The sequence below is a fragment of the Triticum urartu genome, chromosome 7A (genome assembly GCF_056163025.1).
Source record: "Triticum urartu cultivar PI428250 chromosome 7A, HENAU_Tu73, whole genome shotgun sequence".
In the NCBI taxonomy this organism is placed as follows: Eukaryota; Viridiplantae; Streptophyta; class Magnoliopsida; order Poales; family Poaceae; genus Triticum; species Triticum urartu.
This window is the reverse complement of record NC_141879.1, coordinates 47,027,464-47,045,100: the sequence shown is the minus strand read 5'-3', so window position 1 is coordinate 47,045,100 and position 17,637 is coordinate 47,027,464. Positions and strand designations below refer to the sequence as shown.

At 52.0% G+C, this 17,637-nt stretch overlaps 1 pseudogene; it reads right to left on the bottom strand.

Moving 5' to 3' along the window:
• Positions 1–1,721: 1,721 nt before the first annotated feature.
• LOC147957551 (uncharacterized) lies at positions 1,722–3,325 on the bottom strand (annotated as a pseudogene).
• Positions 3,326–17,637: the final 14,312 nt, after the last annotated feature.

Genomic DNA, 17,637 nt, shown 5'->3' with positions numbered 1-17,637 from the left:
TCCTATGATGTTTGAGTAGATCCGTTTTTTCCTATGGGTTAATTGATGACCGTGATTGGTTTGAGTTGCATGTTTTATTATTGGTGCTGTCCTATGGTGCTCTCCGTGTTGCGCAAGCGTGAGGGATCCCCGTTGTAGGGTTTGCAATATGTTCATGATTTGCTTATGGTGGGTTACGTGAGTGACAGAAACACAGACCCGAGTAAGTAGGATGTTTGCGTATGGGAATAAAGAGGACTTGATACTTTAATGCTATGGTTGGGTTTTACCTTAATGATCTTTAGTAGTTGCCGATGCTTGCTAGAGTTCCAATAATAAGTGCATATGATCCAAGAAGAGAAAGTATGTTAGCTTATGCCTCTCCCTCATATAAAATTTCAATAATGATTACCGGTCTAGTTAACGATTGCCTAGGGACAAATAACTTTCTCGTGACAAAAAGCTCTCCACTATAACTAATTTAGTTGTGTCTTTATCTAAACAGCCCCTACTTTTTTTTACGTGCTCTTTATATTCTTGCTTGACTATCCAAAAACACCTACAAAGTACTTCTAGTTTCATACTTGTTCTAGGTAACGCGAACGTTAAGCGTGCGTAGAGTTATATCGGTGGTCGATAGAACTTGAGGAATATTTGTTCTACCTTTAGCTCCTCGTAGGGTTCGACACTCTTACTTATCGAAAGAGGCTACAATTGATCCCATATACTTGTGGGTTATCAGAGATCCGCTAGGGGATGCAGCGGACGAGGTAGGTGGAGCGCAGATCCCGTAACAGATCATGCCAGGGCGTATCAGGGCGGGCGGATCCGGTGTGGATGGTGTGGTTAGAGGCAGCTGTGTGGGTGGGAGGTAGGGAAATTCTGTTTCATCAAAGATGACGTGACAGGACACAATGACTTTGCGAGTGTGAAGATCGAATCACCTATATCCCTTCTGTTCGAGAGGGTACCCAATAAAAACACATCGGGTGGACCGTGGAGCAAGTTTGTGAGGGCTAGTGGCATAGAGGTTGGGGAAACACAAGCATCCGAAAATGCGAAGATGATCGTATCGGGGTTGAACGCCGGTGAGAAGGAAGTAAGGGGTGTGTGGTGCAATTTTTGTGGATGGGCGACGATTGAGAAGAAGGGTGGCAGTGTGTAGGGCCTCGACCCAAAATTGGAGAGGAAGGCGGGCTTGAAGGAGAAGTGTGTGGAAAACATCGTTGGTGGTGCGTATCATGCGTTCTGCCTTGCCGTTTTGTGGTGATGTGTGAGGGCAAGAGAGGCGGTAGGTGATGCCGTTGTTGGAGAAAAAGGTGTGGAGTGAGGTGTTGATTAATTCGCCGACATTGTCACATTGCATGCATTTAATGAGTGTGTGAAATTGGGTAAGGATGTAGAGAAAGAAGCGTTGAAGGGTGAGGGAGGTGTCGGACTTGTGGCGTAATGAAAAAGACCAAGAGTAGTGAGTATAATCATCGAGAATGATAAGATAATACGCATAACCAGAAAAACTTGTAATAGGAGACGTCCAAAGATCACAATGAATAAGATCAAACGGAGCAGAAGTAACATTATTGGAGGAAGGCAAAGATAAACGTGGCTGTCTTCCAAGTTGACAGGCAGTACAAGAGGAGCTACGAGCATTATTACAATCGGGAAGTAAAGTCTTGGAATGGGAAACTAATGAAGCCTTGCCTGGATGGCCAAGCCGCCTGTGCCATAGATCACCACTCGTACTATGGAAAGCAGCGCCGCCGGTGGAAGGGTTGCCATGAAGCGGGTAGAGTGGACCGGGACCACTGGACGTCATGATGAGTCTCCTGGTGGGAAAATCCTTCACAGAAAAACCATGGGGATTAAATTCAATGGAAACATTATTGTCAGTGGATAATTTGCGAACAGAGATTAGATTTTGGATGACACCAGGATAGACGGTGACATCACGAAGGGAAAGATGGGAGGGAGAGAGAGTGGTAGAGCCCAGAGCAACGATAGGAAGATGAGCCCCATTACCAACAGTAATACTTGAACAAGAATGCTTTGGAAGAGAACGAGACGTAGAGAGGTTACCAGAGTTGCCGGTGACATGGGTGCAGGCGCCGGAGTTGAGGAACCATTCTGCACCAGTGTTGGGGAGGCCGTGCTGGCTAGAGGTGGTGTTGAAGAGGGCGGCGTGATCCCATGAAGAAGGGCCCGACAGGTACGGCGTGGGAGCGGCAGGAGGCGCTGGTCCAGAGAACATCACAGCATAGACCTGCGAGTGCACGCCGGGGCGAGGCCAAGGACCCCCACAGCATTGGGAGGTGCCCAGCTAAGGTGTGGAGGAGGTAGTGCCATGCCGTAGGGAGCGAAGTAGCCCGTCCACGGAGTCACCGACGCCTGCTGAGAGCCACGGCCGCTGGAGTCAGGACACCCCTGGCCTCGGATGGAGCCACCGCGGCACGGCCATGGCCACAATCAGAGCCGGAGCCAAGGGCACCACCGGTGCCGCGCCCCGCGGGGGTGCCAGGAGGTGCGCGGTCGCCGCGATCACCGGAGCCACCTGAGCTGCCGGAGCCGCCAGGGCTGCCATTGGTGATGGAGAGGGCGGAGGCGCCCTCAGTGGCGGCATGGAGGGAGAGATTGTACTCGGCAAGCTCAAGGCACGAGCGCACCACGCCGAAGGGAGGGAGTGGGTTCGTGTCCCCCAGCACGATGCGAATCGTCTCGAGCTGCATGGTGAGGTCATAGTCGGTGACGGCGGCGCCAATGTCCGCCAAGTTCTCCGCCAGAGACATAAGGCGGCGGGCATACTCGACGATGGGTAGATCGCACTGCTGCAGATTCCTGTACCGACGAGTGAGATGGAGGACCTGGGCCCCCTGATGGGCGAGAAAGTAGTCGGAGATGTGGTGCCATGCCGTGTAGGCAGTGACGGCACCACCGGTGATGAGATCGAGGAGAGAATCCGCAAGAGTGAAGAGGATCCAGAGCGTCATATGGTGGTCGATGGCGAGCCAAGAGGCGTCGACATTAGCAGGTGGGGGGCGATCAACATGATCCTCGACGCGGTACTGGCTAAGAACGATGTGGAAGAAGGTGCGCCACTTAGAGAAGATGTTCTCCGCCTAGTCCAGTTTGAATTTGATGTAGTTGGAGATGTGGTCATTGTGGATGGTGAGCGGAGGCTGGGAGGAGGAAGGAGGGGCGTTGAGGGAAAAGGTGGCGGCAGCGGTGGTGGAGAGATGGCCAGGGTGGTGGAGGGGAGGGGAGAGGTCCCGGAGTGAACCGACAAGGAGGAGGAGGAGGAGTAGTGGGGCGCCGGGGAGGGAGGTTCGCCGAAGAGGTCCTCGAAGGCCATGGCGACTGATACCAAGCTAAGGTTGGGATTTCCAAACACACTGTTGTTATTGATAGAGAACAGGTACAGAGTACATATAGCAAGGAGCTGAACTGCTAGCGCAGATGTAGGCATGCAGGCGACATCTAGAGGAGCGGATCTGTGACGCCCCCGATTCAATCGTAAACTAATCATACAGGCAAACATGTACGATCAAGATCAGGGACTCACAGGAAGATATCACAACACAACTCTAAAAATAAAATAAGTCATACAAGCATCATAATACAAGCCAGGGCCCTCGAGGGCTCGAATACAAGTGCTCGGTCATAGACGAGTCAGCGGAAGCAACAATATCTGAGTACAGACATAAAGTTAAACAAGGTGCCATAAGATGGCTAGCACAAACTGGGATACAGATCGAAAGAGGCGCAGGCCTCCTGCCTAGGATCCTCCTAAACTACTCCTGGTCGTCGGCGGCGGCCTGCACGTAGTAGTAGGCACCCTCGGTGTAGTGGGAGTCGTCGAAGGTGGTGTCTGACTCCTGGGCTCCAGCATCTAGTTGTGACAACTGAGAAGAATGGAAAGGGGAAAAGAGGGAGAAAAGCAACCATGAGTACTCATCCAAAGTACTCGCAAGCAAGGATCTACACTAAATATGCATGGGTATCAGTGTAAAGGGGCAATATCAATGGACTGAATTGTAGAATGCCAGAATAAGAGAGGGATAGCTAGTCCTGTCGAAGACTATGCTTCTGGCAGCCTCCATCTTGCAGCATGTAGAAGAGAGTAGATGGTAAGTTCACCAAGTATCATCGCATAACATAAACCTACACGGCGATCCTCCCCTCCTCGCCCTGTGTGAGAGTGATCACCGGGTTATATCTGGCACTTGGAAGGGTGTGTTTTATTAAGTATCCGGTTCTAGTTGTCATAAGGTCAAGGTACAACTCTGGGTCATCCTGTTACCGAGGATCACGGCTATTCGAATAGATAAACTTCCCTGCAGGGGTGCACCACATTTCCCAACACGCTTGATCCCTTTGGCCGGACACACTTTCCTGGGTCATGCCTGGCCTCGGAAGATCAACACATCGCAGCCCCACCTAGGCACAACAGAGAGTTCAACACGCCAATCTAAATCCTAAGCACGCAGGGGTCTGGGCCCATCGCCCATTGCACACCTGCACGTTGCAAGGGCGGCCAGAAGCATACCTAGCCCCCTTAATACAAGCGCGGGATTATAGTCCAATCCGGCGCGCGCCACTTAGTCTATGACGTCAAGAAGGCTTCGGCTGATACCATGACGTCGAGTGTCCATAACTGTTCCCGCGTAGTTGGTTAGCGCATATAGGCCAGTGGCCAGACTCAGATCAAATACCAAGATCTCGTTAAGCGTGTTATTTTGAAGTAACTGCGGACGTCAACCAGGGCCAGGCCACCTCTCACCTAGGTGGTCTCAACCTGCCCTGTCGCTCCGCCACAAAGTAACAGTCGGGGGCCGTGGGGAACCCAGGCCCACCTCTTCCGAGTGGAGCCACCTGTACTTTCAGCCCCCACACCAGAATCACTTGCGGGTACTCTACGAGCCGACCCGACTTTAGTCACCACATGTATCATCTATCATGTATATAAGTATATACCCATGATCACCTCCCGAGTGATCACGGCCTGATAGTATAGCATGGCAGACGGACAAGAATGTAGGGCCACTGATGGAATACTAGCATCCTATACTAAGCATTTAGGATTGTAGGTAAGGGTAACAACTGTAGCAACAATGACAGGCTATGCAACAGAATAGGATTAACCGAAAGCAGTAACATGCTACACTACTCTAATGCAAGCATAGAGAGAAGCAATAGGCGATATCTGGTGATCAAGGGGGGGGGGGGCTTGCCTGGTTGCTCTGGCAAGGAGGGGTCATCAACACCGTAGTCGTACTAGGTAGCGGTGGCGTCAGTCTCGGTGTCTAACAAGAGAAGAGGGGGAAGAAACAAAATATAATGCAAACATATGCATGACGATGCATGACATGACAAGTAAGGGCGCTAGCTGTGCCCTAACGCGGTAGGAGGTGATACCGACGAAGGGAGGAAACATCCAGGAAAGTATCCCCGGTGTTTCGCGTTTTTGGATAGATGAACCGGAGGGGGAAAGTTGCATGCTCACTATGCTAGGGATGTGTGGTGGACGAACGGGCTACATATTCGGATTTGTCTCTTCGTTCTGAGCAACTTTCATGTACAAAGTATTTTCATCTGAGCTACAGATTATTTTATATTAATTTTCAAAGTTTTAATCAATTTCTAAATTATTATTATTCAATTAATTTGAAAATAGCATTATTGCATCAGCATGACGTCAGCAGTCAACAGAGGTGTTGACTGGGTCAAACTGACGTGTGGGTCCACATGTCATTGGCTAAGATTAACTAAATAGTTGAATTAGTGATTAGGTTAATATAATCAGGATTAATTAAGTTAATTAATGTTAATATTATTATTATTAATTCATTTTTCTAATTATTTTTTTAACCGTTCCAGGGGTTGGCCCCACTGGTCATTGACCCAGAGGGGGCCTTAACGGGCGTGTGGGCAGGCGGGTGCGGGCGCTGGGCGCTAGCCCATTTGGGCACACGCGCAGGCTACCAGGGGGCGCCGGCCACGGCCGGACGCCGGAGCATTACGACGAGGGGGCGGGCACGAGCGGCGCAAGGCGCGCGCAGCCATGGCAGCAGGCGCGAGGGGGAGGGGCCGCGGTAGCACGAGCCAGTGCGGAGGCAGAGGCAGAGCCGACGAGGCCATGGCCCGTGCGCGGCCAGCGGCAAGCAGCGGTGTAGGTGGGGAGGGGCGACGCGGGCAGCGAACGCGTGCGGTGAGCGGGGCAGGCCGGCGGCCATGGCGCTCGGCCAACGGCCAACAGCGGCAGGAGCTGGGCAAGCGCAGCCGCAAGCGCGCGTGGGGAGGCGCCATCGCGCAGTTGTGCAGGTGGCGCAACCGCGGGCAGGGCATGGCAGGGTCATGGTCGGAGATGGCCATGGGCATGGGCGCGGCCGGCAGTTGTGATGGCATGTGGGGGGAGCGGAGAGCGGGGCGAGGCCACGCGCGAGCGCGGCTGATGACCAGGGGGCGCGGCTAGGTCGCAGGCAGAGCACGGGACAAGCAAGGGGGGAGGGAGCGAGCAGGGGAGGTAGGGGCGCAGCGGGCGAACAGCGGGAGACGGCGGGCGGTCGATCGCGTGCTCGTGCATACGGGGACATGGGGAGAGAAGAGAGGCCGGGCCTCACCGCGAGGTGCAGGGTCAAGGCAGCGGGACGTGGGGAGGACGACAGGGATGAGGCAACGACGGAGAGGACGGCAAGGCGGCGACGAGGTCGATGACGGGTGGCCGAGGCGGAGGCGCTCCGGGCGGCGGCTGCGTCAAGCGCCCCGATCTGGATCGGGGAGGGAGGTGATAGTGAGTGGGGGAGTGGGGTGTCAGTTAGTGTTTCGAGCTTGTTGGGGATATAACTATTTGTGTAAGCCGCCCAAGAGGGGGCGGCTTACGCAAGAGGATTCATCATATGAAGCCCAAGATCAAGCATGAAGATGGCGGTTCAATAAACGGTCTAAAGCCCACAGGCGACTTAAGGCCCGTAGTGGTAAACCGCCGTAATGGCATGACTTGTATCATAAGGTAGAATTAACTAGTCATCGAGCCGGACACTGTTTATGAGCCGGCCGGGACTCTGTAAGTCGCAGGGCGTCTACCCATGTATATAAGGGGACGACCCGCTGGCGGCTTAGGGCAAGAAACATCTCATTGAGAGCCGGGCATAGAGTATCTCGCTCCCTGGTCATCGAAATCCTAGCAATACCAACCCAACTAGACGTAGGCTTCACCTTCAACGTAAGGGGCCGAACTAGTATAAATTCTCTCGTGTCCCTTGTCCTAATTAACCCCTTTAAGCTTCCTTGTTGCGATGGCTCCACGACTAAGTCCTTTGATGAGGACATCTGCCATGACAATTCCATGACAGTTGGCGCCCACCGTGGGGCCAGCGCATGGTGGATTTGAGTTCTTGAAAGCCAACTTCGAAGGGCTCAAGGGATACGGTGTGGGCCGGATGACCAAGAGTCGTCACGGCAAGATCTACATCGACGACGAAGGCTGGGCCCCCGATGCCGGCTCAATTGAGTATGGGTACCGGGTCCCCTTTGGTGGAATTCACGTCTTCATCGGCCGGATTCGTGAGCCAGGCCCTGAGCCGGACAACTGCACCGACCTCGTCGAGACGGCTCAGCGTGCGAGACCTGCTTGAGCTCAACCCGTCATGAAGCGTGCCTTCGTGGGTTGCATCCACGGAGAGGAACTTTCTAAAGGATCCGTAGATGGTGGGGAGACGGCCGTCCACTCCGATGGTGATTCGTCCACTAGTGAAACGGATTTGATGTATCAACTACAAGATGGCAGGCTTGGGGGCTATTCCGATGGCAGCAGTATTCCGGACCCCTTTGAGCTGCCAAGCTAGGTAGGAGTCTTCATGGCTGGTACTCAACCTGGCCAAAACTCTACGGCTGCAGCAGCGATAACGTCCGGGTCAAGAGCGGCCAGGGTAGGAGGCCCTGTGCGCCCGCCGGCTCAGGTGCTGATTGACCTCATGGACAAATTGACGGCCCTGCTAACTGCCACGGTTATTCCTGCAAGTCAAGAAGAGCATGATGCAGAGGTGGCACAGGTACGTGAGGAAATAGCCCGGGCCAAGGAGGCCTTAGCGGCTGAGGATACCAGGTTGGCCGCGGAACAGGCGGCTTTGGATGCACGGGCCCAGCAGCTCCAGTCAGAGGCTTTCCAGCTTACGATGAGCCTAGACGCGTCTAACGAGGTGATGAGGAGGAGACACCAAAAAATTCAATCCCGTTTGCCTCCGGTTTACGATCCTCGGAACCTTTTCGCTACACCCGGAGCCGGCCCAAGTAACCCGCCAGAAGCAAATCAGTTCATGACAGCCGGAGCAGGGGGACCGGTTCAGCCTCGGGTGATGGCACCTCCTCATGGGAATATGGCCCCGCCCCGCTACATGCCAACACCACCGGGTCACTTTTCTAACCCCATGGAGAACCTGATTGCAGCGTCGGCACGTTTGGCGGCTCTCCCAGTGGACGGTGACGATCCAACAGCAGTGGAGACGCGAAGGATCAGAGAACTCATCCAGACGGCTCTGGCTCAGCAAGAGGCTTATTCCTATAGTCGGGACATGATTCATTCAACTCCTCGCCCAAGCCAGAGCCCGAGTTACAGCAGGCACATGGAATCAGAAGCTTTGTCAAGCAACGACCAGCGCCGTAACCAGCCCGGCGGTTATAACCCGGTGCAGGACCGGATACGTCAGGAGGACGAGCGGGCGACTCGTGGCTCAGCAGGTGACTCATCAAGCTTTCCCAGATTATCCGACGACTTCTGTTGAGGAAGGAGTGGCCACCAGAACCGGCGGTGTTCCTTGTTTGGTGCCGGCTTTACGTAATGTGTGTCTACCTAAGGATTTCAAGGGACCCCGAAAGGTGCCAAATTACACGGCCGACTTACAGCCCGGGGCGTGGATTGAAAGCTATGAGATGGCCATGGAGCTGTTGGAGGTCAGCGACATGGCAATGGCTAAGTATTTCACCATGATGTTGGATGGAACGGCCCGGACTTGGCTAAAGGGTCTGCCGCCCAATTCCATTAGCTCATGGGTGGAGCTAAAGGCCTGGTTCATTCAGAACTTCAAGGACACTTGCAAGCAATCTATGTCAATTGTCAACTTAACGGATTGTAAGCAAGAGGAGGGTGAATCTACCACTCATTGGGTGCGCCGGGTCAAGGAGATAATACATTCGTCTGACAAGATGGATGCCAGTTCTGCAGTCCTCATGTTGGAGAAAAATGGCCGATTTGAACCGTTGAGAGAAAAGCTGGGGCTCCTCAAGCGTGATTGTAATGATATGGGTCAGATGATGGCGGCTTCAGTTAAATACGCCGGTTCTGATAGTACCAAGGATCCTGCGTCTGATGAGGAAAAGACGGGGAAGGGAGAGAAGAACGGCAATGGAAAGGGTCAGCAACATAACCCGGCGAATCAAGGAGGCAATAAGCGTAAGGCCGATGGTAACCTGGAGTTTGTGTCCAATCCTAATGCGCAGGGTAACAATCAGAGACGCAAGGGGAGGCCGCCCCCTCGGTCTGGCGGGTCAGGTTCATCTCTTGAGCAGCTACTCAATGAGCCCTGTCCGAGACACGACACCTGGGAAAGGCCAGCCACTCACTTATGGAAGGATTGCATGATCATGAAGGCTTTCAAGAATTCCAACACGTTCGACGACAACCATGGGTCGGGTGGCGGCTCTGGTGCCAGCGGCTTTCATGGCCCGGTCGGCGGTTCAAATTCCGGCTTTTAGGGAAATCAAGGTGGCTATAGTCATCAGCAGTCTAGTCAAGGAGGTCAGCAGCAGCAGCAGCCGGGTTATCAGAGCAATCTGAAGCAGCTGAATAGTGGAAAGTATCATGTGTTCACCACTAGCTTATGCAAACGAGACCAGAAGATTCATAAAAGGGCTGTGAACTCTGTTGAGCCGGCGGTTCCCCGTTATTTAAGGTGGTCAGAGCAGCCTATTGTGTGGATCAGGGAAGATCATCCACCCCGGGTTGACAATCCGGGTCAATTAGCCTTGGTGGTGGAACCTCAAGTTGGTGGATATTAATTCACTAAGGTGCTCATGGACGGAGGTAGCAGTATAAACATCCTCTATTATGAGACCTTTCGACGTATGGGGTTGACTGACAAAAATTTGAAGACATCCAACACCGTGTTCCATGGAGTGGTGCCTGGTAAGTCGGCATACCCGGTCGGTAAGATTGAACTAGAGGTGGCCTTTGGAGATGAGTATGACTGTCGGGCTGAGAAATTAACTTTTGAGGTGGTTGAGGGAGTCCTGGATTAGGGGGTGTTCGGGTAGCCGGACTATACCTTCAGCCGGACTCCTGGACTATGAAGATGCAAGATTGAAGACTTCGTCCCGTGTCCGGATGGGACTTTCCTTGGCGTGGAAGGCAAGGTTGGCGATGCGGATATTCAAGATCTCCTACCATTGTAACCGACTTTGTGTAACCCTAACCCTATCCGGTGTCTATATAAACCGGAGGGTTGTAGTCAGTAGGGGATCAACTCCATACACAATCATACCATAGGCTAGCTTCTAGGGTTTAGCCTCCTTGATCTCGTGGTAGATCTACTCTTGTACTACCCATATCTTCAATATTAATCAAGCAGGAGTAGGGTTTTCCTCCATCGAGAGGGCCCGGACCTGGGTAAAACAAAGTGTCCCCTGTTACCATCCGACCTAGACGGACAGTTCGGGACCCCCTACCCGAGATCCGCCGGTTTTGACACCAACATTGGTGCTTTCATTGAGGGTTCTTCTGTGCCGTCACAATCAGGAAGGATGCCTTCTCCCGTCTTCAAAGACGGCGCCGTTGTTAAGGGAGCCTTGGCTGTCGGCCAAACACTCCAGCTAGGTGGTTTCCTCATGACCGCCTGTTCGGCTGTTGCGCCGACGGTGACCTCTCGGGTCGTCAAAAGCAACCTACACGTCAGCTCGGAACTCGTCGAGCAGCTAGATCCAATGGAGCTCTCTTCTGTAAACGGGCTCTTGGATCGCATCGCCGCCCTGGGGGTCGCTACGGATTATGACTAGGTTGGGCTTAAACCCGATCTAAGAGAAATTAACTCTCCCAAGCCACCCACCACGTTGCCGTGGTAGAGGCGCAGTGCGGCGACCCTTCATCTATTTTAAGGACCAGCTACATCCGAATTCCCGACCCCTCCAAGCCGGATACCCGCGGAGAGGAGGATGTAACTCAAGACCTGAGCTTAGGATCAGGCAACGGGCCGGACTCGCTGGACAACATCCAAGAATCCAAACTTCAGAGTTCGGAAACTCTTCGGCCTCCGAATCTTGGATCGGGTGAAGTCTCAGATTCAACAACACCCACCCACCCGAATATAAGCGATCTCTCCCAAGTCAGGCAGAGGCCCGACGAAACAGTACATCATTATTGGGCCAGATTCCTCCTGGTTATGAATAGGATAAAGGACTACCGCGAGGAAGACGCAATATCAATCTTCTGCAGTAATTGCACGGACGAGGGAATCCTTAACGCCATAAGTCGCCGTGATATTACACGCTTCGCTGATTTGGCGTTCATAGTACAAATGTACTGTGCGATGGAAAGTACCTGGAAAACCGAAATAAAATTTTGGGATAATCCGGGCCTTGAATAATAATCCCGTCCGAACTAAGAGGGTGCATCATCATAAGACACCCGGAGTAAATAGCAAAAAACCAAAACCCTCTACAGGGCATGGGACCGTACTGGAAAGGTGGCTTGATGGACCCTGTAGAATTCACAGTACAGAGGACGCCACACCAACTCACAGCCTTAGAGCGTGTTGGATACTCCGGCAGGTAGCCAAAATTGGCGAGGACCTCTTAAATCGGGAGGCCGCAGAAAGCCAGCCCGAGGACACCAGTACCGTTCTCACAGTCTTCGAGACTTTCGCATCAAACAATATGCGAAAAAGAACACTCCGCGGCCTCGCCGAAGTCTATCAAATTGCAACAATAAATCCATGGAGCGACACTGCTATCACCTTCAACGCAAGTGATGAACCTAGATTCCGAACAGCCCGAGCACCAGCCGCATTGGTCCTCTGTCCCATAGTGGACGGTTTTCGCCTCACCAAGGTGCTCATGGATGGAGGCAGCGGACTGAACCTCATTTATGAGGAAACCCTTCAAAAAATGGAAATAGACTGGAACCGCGTCGAGCGAAGCAGCACAACCTTTAGAGGAATAATCCCCAGTCAGGAAGCACGCCGCACAGGAAAAATCACACTAGATGTGGTGTTCGGCACGCCGGATAATTACAGGTCCGAAGAAGTCATGTTTCAGGTGGCCCATTTAAAAGCGGACATCACGCCTTACTAGGGCGGGAAGCATTCACAATCTTCCAAGCGATACCCCATTATGGGTACATGAAGCTTAAGATGCCCGGGCCGAATGGAATCATCACTCTAGCTAGTGATCCGGACATAGAACTCCGTGCCGAAAACAAGACGGCTGCATTAGCCCTCGAGACACTATCCGAAGCCTTAGCGGCCGAGGAACTGACTACGCTGCGCTCCACGGTTAACAGGGATGATGTGATACTCGACAAAAGATCCAAGTCCACATCCTTCAAGCCAGCCGACGAAATAGTCAAATTCCAGGTCCATCCAACGGACCCCAATAAAACAGTTTCCATCGGGGCACAACTGAACCCCGACATAGATGCCGCACTGCGAGAGTTCCTACGAGAGAATTGGGACATTTTCGCCTGGCACCCTTCAGACATGCCAGGGATCCCACGCAGGCTGGCCGAACACAACCTAAATATCCTAAAAGGATTCAAACCTGTCAAACAAGCCCTTCAGCGTTTTTCCGAACCTAAGAGACAGGCCATGGGAGAAGAGCTAGCCAAGCTATTGGAGGCCGGATTCATTAGAGACATAAAACATCCGGACTGGCTAGCAAACTTGGTGATGGTACCAAATAAAGACAAATCCTGGTGCCTGTGTGTCGACTTTAAAGACCTTAACAAGGCTTGCCCAAAGGATCCCTTCCCCCTCCCCCGTATCGATCAAATTATCGATGCCACCGCAGGACACGATTCGTTGTGTTTCCTCGACGCATACTCCGGTTACCATCAAATCAAGATGGCAGAATCAGACCAAGCTGCAACAGCATTCATCACACCATACGGCCCATTCTGCTTCAACACAATGCCCTTCGGGCTAAAAAACGCCGGCCAACATATCAGCGCATGATCCAGACATGTCTGGCAAATCAGATCGGCAAAACAGTGGAGGCATATGTAGATGACGTGGTCATCAAATCAAGACATGTCGAATCTCTAGTAGACGACTTGAGGCTCACATTCGATAACCTCCGAAAATACGACATCAAGCTCAACCCAGAAAAAAGCGTCTTCGGCATTCCAGCTGGAAAGCTCTTGGGCTTCATTGTATCCGGTAGAGGAATTGACGCAAATCCAGCCAAGATCCGAGCTTTGTCACAATTGGATATCCCAAAGGACCTCAAACAAATACAAAAATTAACCAGATGCGTGGGGGCTCTAAGCCGCTTCATCTCCCACTTGGGAGAAAAGGCACTGCCCCTTTATCGCCTACTCCGGCGCACCGAACACTTCGAGTGGACGGATGCCGCCACAGCCGGACTCGATGAAATAAAAGCCATATTGGCAACAAACCCAGTCCTGGCCGCGCCGAACACCGGCAAAGCAATGCTATTGTACATTGCAGCAACACATCAAGTTGTCAGCGCAGTGCTCGTTGTCGAGCGGGAAACGGACGAACACAAATTCCCCCTTCAAAGGCCGGTCTACTACGTGTCCACTGTCCTCACTCCATGCAAATCACGGTACCCGCATTATCAAAAAATTGCATACGCGGTATTCATGGCATCCAGAAAGCTACAACACTACTTTCAAGAGTGTTCCATAACAGTAGCCTCGGAAGTATCACTTAACGATATTATCAACAACCGCGATGCAACAGGCCGGATCGCAAAATGGGCCATCGAGCTCCTCTCGTTCGATATAACCTATAAGCCACGGTGAGCTATAAAATCGCAAGTTTTGGCCGACTTCGTCACAGAATTGACAGAGGCCGAACTCCCTAAAGAGTACGACACATACTCAAACTGGATCATGCATTTCAATGGCTCCAAAATGTTGGCCGGACTGGGGGCTGGCGTCGTTTTGACATCCCCCATAGGAGACACAGTCCAATATGTACTCCAAATTATGTACACGGACTCCAACAACGCAGCTGAATACGAGGCCCTTCTACATGGTCTCCGGATGGCAGTATCCATCGGCATTCAACGCCTAGAGGTACGCGGGGATTCGAACCTTGCGATATCCCAAATAAATGGCGACTTCGACGCCAAGGACCCAAAAATGGCAGCTTACCGCAATGCTGTCCTAAAAATGTCAGCTCGGTTCGAAGGGCTGGAGTTTCACCATATAGCCCGAGAAAACAATCAAGCAGCCGACGTCCTGGCACGCATCGGAGCAAAATGCGATGCAGTCCTCCCAACATCTTTTTGGAAAGATTGTTCAAGCCATCTGTAGCATGGGAGGGGGAACCCGCAAATAACTGCCCGGACCCAGCCGCACCATTCGACGCAGAACAAACTGACACAATTGGAGGCTCTGCCAATGAAATTACATCTTCAGCCCACGTAATAATGGCGGTCATCGCCCCGTGGACAGAACCATTCCTAGCCTACCTTATCAGGCAAGAACTCCCGGAGGACCAAAACGAGGTCCGCTGCATAGTGTGGCGATCTAAAGCCTACAGAGTCCATGAGGGAGAGCTTTATAAGAAAAGCACTACCGGAGTCCTTCAAAGGTGCATCTCCAAAGAGGAAGGGCGGAACCTTCTGGCTGAAATTCACGCCGGACTCGGTGGTCACCACGCCGCTGCTGGGTCCCTTGTTAGCAAGGCTTTCCGTACAGGCTTTTATTGGCCGACGGCCCGGGCAGACGCTCAGGACTTAGTCCAACGATGCGCTGGTTGCCAACTTTTTGCCAACCAAAGCCATATGCCACCCACCGCACTCCAAACTATACCAATCACCTGGCCTTTTGCGGTTTGGGGGCTTGACATGGTCGGACCCCTTAAAGGTGGGACCGATAGAAAGAAATACTTACTAGTCATGGTGGATAAATTCACCAAATGGATAGAAGCCAAGCCTGTTAAAACGGCCGAATCCGGACCTGTGATAGACTTCATATCCGGGGTTGTACACCGTTATGGCGTCCCCCACAGCATCATAACCGATAACGGTACAAACTTTACCGCCGACGAGGTAAAACTCTGGTGCAAAAACATGGGCATCAAGCTCGATTATGCTTCCGTCTATCACCCTCAAACCAACGGCCAGGTCGAACGTGCAAATGGTCTTATCATGAGTGACATTAAACCCAGACTAGTGCGGTGCCTTAAGGAATCTAATACGCACTAGGTAGAGGAGCTCGATTCCGTACTCTGGGGGCTTCGGACCACGCCGAATCGCACCACTGGATACACACCATTCTTCATGGTGTACGGCGCAGAGGCAGTTCTGCCCTGCGACATAATTCATGACTCACCTCGAGTGCGCATGTACGAAGAAAGAGAAGCCGAGCTCGATTGGCAGGACAGTTTGGACTCTTTGGAGGAGGAGCGCGACGTGGCAAAAGCCCGTTCCGCATTCTATCAACAGCAGGCTTGAAGATATCAAAGCAGAGAAGTACGGGCCAAAAATTATAATGTCGGCGAACTAGTTCTACACCTGCCGGACAAGAAAAAGGACAAACTCAAGCCCAAGTGGGAAGGTCCATTCACAATCGACCAAGTACTAACTGGCGGGGCGTACCGCCTGCGAGATGCGTCGGATAACCGACTCGAGCCGAACCCATGGAATGCCACCCGTCTCCAAAGATTCTACGCCTAGCGCCGGACTCTGTGTTCGTCTCCTTCCTCTGTCCATTTTTTGCATTTTTCTGTCTTACATTTCTCTCCTTCCCCTCTTTTCTTTTGTCGCCCTTAAAGGCTCATCTAAGTGATGCGCCACTCGCGCTCATTAAACCTAGGGGCTTCTTTAACAGAAGCTTATTTATATGGGCTTCATGCCCAACACATGCGTCAAACTTCCGCATGTACCTTTTTCTTCACCATTATATGCATCGATATGACTTAAGTTTTGGCCAAGCTGGGTTGCCTGGCTCCTGTGCTTACCCCTACGTTCCCGATTGTTCGGCTAGGTGGTAAAGGGAGCACCTCTGCGATTGTTACTGCCGGATCAGCCGGATGTGTACCTCAGACTGGGTGAAGCCGAAAGCTAGCATTCTTAAGGGAATATTCGGTCGGTGAGATAAAAGATGATCTTTTTACCCATTTTATGCGCCCCCAGATGCTTTTTCTACGTCTTTTTACGCAGTCCGGACATGCACTTTAGGGCATGCCTCCCAGCGAAAGGAACCCCTAATGGAACTATTCTCTCTGGAAGATGTTTCTTACTAACCATGTAATATAACATAACTAGTTGGGCACTTGTCTGATAAAGCACTAATGACCCCTACGCCTGGTCTCCACGCATACCACGGTTCTTATATAACCGCTATGGTATTCGGACACACTCTAGACCGTCAGGTCTCGAGGTTGAAGCAAAAAGGTCGGCAACGACAAACGATCTACAATCCGGCTAGAAGGCATTACACATGTCAATTCAAAATTACATAGTCATTATGACTGATTGTATTCCTCTTCTATACCATCTAACAGGCTGTCTAATTTACAGTCCTGCTGGGAATACTTTGCGGCCAACTCTACTTGGCCGTATACTAAACTCACAGGGATCTCCTTCCCGTCAGGCCCCACGGGTCTGACCTCGGCCATGTGGTTCAGGTCAGACTTCGTAAAACGGGTCTTCACCATGGCCCAGGCTTCCCGAGCGCCTTGTCGGCAGGCCGATATCTTCCACAATCGGAAGCGCCACCGAGCTCCCTTCAGCTTCTCCGCAAGCTCTCCAAGGCTCTTGGGCATGGAGTGGGCAGGCCATAAGGCTTGGGCAACACCTCGCATCGCTTGCCGAATTTGCTCATGCAGTTGCATGAGTTCGGGAAGAAGGTCACCCGCAGAACCGGGCATCTCCTCTGCAGGACGACCTGTGAGCATACCTACAGACATTACTCTGTTAATCGACTTCCTCGCCAAACTCTTTTTTCAAAGTTCGTTCAAGCACTTACTAAAAATGCCGCGTCGAAGTTGCTGATTCTCCTTCGTGGAGTCCGACAGCTGGCCACGAACATCTTTAAGTTCGACATCCAGCTTGGTGTTGGCATCCTGAAGATCATTCTTCTCTCGCCTCACCCTTGTCAACATACTCTCACCGGCCTTTAGTTGGCGTACGAGTTGTTACTTGTCCGGATCGAGTCCGGCGCCATCTGCAATTTAACTTGTCAGATTTGCACCCACACCGCACAATACTAATCTTTCAAAGTGTATTCTACCTGAGGGGGTCTCTCGGGGCTCCCCTGCTGTGGCTAGTGCGGCCTCTAGTTGGGCCTTGCACTTCTCCAGCTCCTGGGACAGTACAGTATTCTTCTCTGTAAGAACCTGCATATTCAATGATCCTTAAATCAATTGCTCTAACTGTTTCAAGTCTCGGGGGCTACTAGCATATATATATATTTAACCAAAATTT